This window comes from Haemaphysalis longicornis, unplaced genomic scaffold (genome assembly GCF_048455015.1).
Source record: "Haemaphysalis longicornis isolate Haplotype H1 unplaced genomic scaffold, Haemaphysalis longicornis Haplotype H1 scaffold_10, whole genome shotgun sequence".
In the NCBI taxonomy this organism is placed as follows: domain Eukaryota; kingdom Metazoa; phylum Arthropoda; class Arachnida; order Ixodida; family Ixodidae; genus Haemaphysalis; species Haemaphysalis longicornis.
Window position 1 is genome coordinate 43,083,702 of NW_027526204.1, and position 3,640 is coordinate 43,087,341.

Genomic DNA, 3,640 nt, shown 5'->3' on the forward strand with positions numbered 1-3,640 from the left:
GAGGGTCTCGGATCTGGCAGCCTTGATGCCTAGGTAGCATAAGAGGGCTTCCCGCCAGTTACCCGCTCATGACAGGCTGTAGACGCTCGAGTCACGCCCCGGGGGTTGAAAAGAAGGTCCCCTTCTCCCCGTGTAGTCAGAGTGGCGCTGGCTACCACCCTCAAGCGTCAGATACACTTCTATTAAATATAAATAGCCCAGAAAGTGAAGGAGAGCACAGTCGCCGAGATAGCCGAATTGGTAAGGCATTCGACATGTAATCGAAAGGCGTGGGTTCGGTCCCCACTCTTGGCGCGTGTTCTTCTTTCTTTCTTTCTTCTGTATATTAAAAAACAAACGTTTGCTTCATTAACTGTAGTGAAAAACAAAAGAGCCTAACCACACCCCTATGCCTCCTTTGGCGTTGTAGACTGCTGCCCTATCTTTCTGTATTTTCCTCAACGAGCCCCTCATTTCCTTACTATATTATTCTGCGAAAGCGTAGCGAGGGTCTCGGATCTGGCAGCCTTGATGCCTAGGTAGCATAAGAGGGCTTCCCGCCAGTTACCCGCTCATGACAGGCTGTAGACGCTCGAGTCACGCCCCGGGGGTTGAAAAGAAGGTCCCCTTCTCCCCGTGTAGTCAGAGTGGCGCTGGCTACCACCCTCAAGCGTCAGATACACTTCTAGTAAATATAAATAGCCCAAAAAGTGAAGGAGAGCACAGTCGCCCAGATAGCCGAATTGGTAAGGCATTCGACATGTAATCGAAAGGCGTGGGTTCGGTCCCCACTCTGGGCGCGTGTTTTTCGTTCTTTCTTTCTTCTGTATATTAAAAGACAAACGTTTGCTTCATTAACTGTAGTGAAAAACAAAAGAGCCTAACCACACCCCTATGCCTCCTTTGGCGTTGTAGACTGCTGCCCAATATTTCTGTATTTTCCTCAACGAGCCCCTCATTTCCTTACTATATTATTCTACGAAAGCGTAGCGAGGGTCTCGGATCTGGCAGCCTTGATGAATAGGTAGCATAAGAGGGCTTCCCGCCAGTTACCCGCTAATGACAGGCTGTAGACGCTCGAGTCACGCCCCGGGGGTTAAAAAGAACGTCCCCCTCTCCCCGTGTAGTCAGAGTGGCGCTGGCTACCACCCTCAAGCGTCAGATACACTTCTAGTAAATATAAATAGCCCAGAAAGTGAAGGAGAAAACAGTCGCCCAGATAGCCGAATTGGTAAGGCATTCGACATATAATCGAAAGGCGTGGGTTCGGTCCCCACTCTGGGCGCGTGTTTTTTTTTCTTTCTTTCTTTCTTTCTTCTGTATATTAAAAAACAAACGTTTGCTTCATTAACTGTAGTGAAAACAAAAGAGCCTAACCACACCCCTATGCCTCCTTTGGCGTTGTAGACTGCTGCCCTATCTTTCTGTTTTTTCCTCAACGAGCCCCTCATTTCCTTACTATATTATTCTGCGAAAGCGTAGCGAGGGTCTCGGATCTGGCAGCCTTGATGCCTAGGAAGCATAAGAGGGCTTCCCGCCAGTTACCCGCTCATGACAGGCTGTAGACGCTGGAGTCACCCCCCGGGGGTTGAAAAGAACGTCCCCTTCTCCCCGTGTAGTCAGAGTGGCGCTGGCTACCACCCTCAAGCGTCAGATACACTTCTATTAAATATAAATAGCCCAGAAAGTGAAGGAGAGCACAGTCGCCGAGATAGCCGAATTGGTAAGGCATTCGACATGTAATCGAAAGGCGTGGGTTCGGTCCCCATTCTGGGCGCGTGTTCTTCTTTCTTTCTTTCTTCTGTATATTAAAAAACAAACGTTTGCTTCATTAACTGTAGTGAAAAACAAAAGAGCCTAACCACACCCCTATGCCTCCTTTGGCGTTGTAGACTGCTGCCCAATATTTCTGTATTTTCCTCAACGAGCCCCTCATTTCCTTACTATATTATTCTACGAAAGCGTAGCGAGGGTCTCGGATCTGGCAGCCTTGATGAATAGGTAGCATAAGAGGGCTTCCCGCCAGTTACCCGCTAATGACAGGCTGTAGACGCTCGAGTCACGCCCCGGGGGTTAAAAAGAACGTCCCCCTCTCCCCGTGTAGTCAGAGTGGCGCTGGCTACCACCCTCAAGCGTCAGATACACTTCTAGTAAATATAAATAGCCCAGAAAGTGAAGGAGAAAACAGTCGCCCAGATAGCCGAATTGGTAAGGCATTCGACATATAATCGAAAGGCGTGGGTTCGGTCCCCACTCTGGGCGCGTGTTTTTTTTTCTTTCTTTCTTTCTTTCTTCTGTATATTAAAAAACAAACGTTTGCTTCATTAACTGTAGTGAAAACAAAAGAGCCTAACCACACCCCTATGCCTCCTTTGGCGTTGTAGACTGCTGCCCTATCTTTCTGTTTTTTCCTCAACGAGCCCCTCATTTCCTTACTATATTATTCTGCGAAAGCGTAGCGAGGGTCTCGGATCTGGCAGCCTTGATGCCTAGGAAGCATAAGAGGGCTTCCCGCCAGTTACCCGCTCATGACAGGCTGTAGACGCTGGAGTCACCCCCCGGGGGTTGAAAAGAACGTCCCCTTCTCCCCGTGTAGTCAGAGTGGCGCTGGCTAGCACCCTCAAGCGTCAGATACACTTCTATTAAATATAAATAGCCCAGAAAGTGAAGGAGAGCACAGTCGCCGAGATAGCCGAATTGGTAAGGCATTCGACATGTAATCGAAAGGCGTGGGTTCGGTCCCCACTCTGGGCGCGTGTTTTTCTTTCTTTCTTTCTTCTGTATATTAAAAACAAACGTTGGCTTCATTAACTGTAGTGAAAAACAAAAAAGCCTAACCACACCCCTATGCCTCCTCTGGCGTTGTAGACTGCTGCCCTATCTTTCTGTATTTTCCTCAACGAGCCCCTCATTTCCTGACTATATATATATATATATATATATATATATATATATATATTTATATATATATATATATATATATATATATATATATATATATAGAGAGAGAGAGAGAGAGAGAGAGAGAGAGAGATATTTATATATTTATTTATATATATATAGAGATATTTATATATTGTAGTGAAGGGTACGCCTCAGAGAGCAAGGCGACTAAACGCAGCGCTATCCGCCTACACGGGTACGCGGTGCGTCGGTGTAGGAAGACGAAGCAGCATAAGAACGCCCAGCGTCTGGTCTTGCGAAACCCTGCTCTCGGCTCTTGCGTGTGCACTTCTCGACCGTCAATAAACCCCTCTCTAACCGGCTACGCAGGCGTTGGCTATCTCCTTGGCAAGTGGTGGAGGAGCCGGGGTCGCGGTCCAGTCCTGGAACTCTGTAGCCACAAACTCCCCACCGTCATGAACACCGACGGTAGCCAGAGTGCTACTCCTTCGCCGCTTACTGTGATGTGCTCCGGTGCCATACGTGAGCGAGATCCACTGGGCATCAAAGGCGCCGATGAAAACGACGCGGATGATTGGCTGTTATCATTTGGGAGAGTGAGCACACATACTCAATGGAACGAAGTCATGAAACTAAGCAACGTGAGCTTTTCTCTGCATGTCGTCGCTATACTTTGGTACCGGAACAACGCGCATTGCTTCAAGACATGGGCTGATTTCAAGGCTGAATTCTTGGTTACTTTTGGCCGTCCAGCAGT

The 3,640-nt window shown here is 48.0% G+C and overlaps 2 non-coding genes across 2 annotated transcripts; both read left to right on the plus strand.

The window, feature by feature from the left end:
- Nucleotides 1–1,192: 1,192 nt before the first annotated feature.
- Nucleotides 1,193–1,264, plus strand: Trnai-uau (transfer RNA isoleucine (anticodon UAU)). The gene has a single exon. It is a non-coding gene; the product is annotated as a tRNA-Ile (tRNA).
- A 905-nt stretch (nt 1,265–2,169) lies between these two features.
- Nucleotides 2,170–2,241, plus strand: Trnai-uau (transfer RNA isoleucine (anticodon UAU)). The gene has a single exon. It is a non-coding gene; the product is annotated as a tRNA-Ile (tRNA).
- Nucleotides 2,242–3,640: the final 1,399 nt, after the last annotated feature.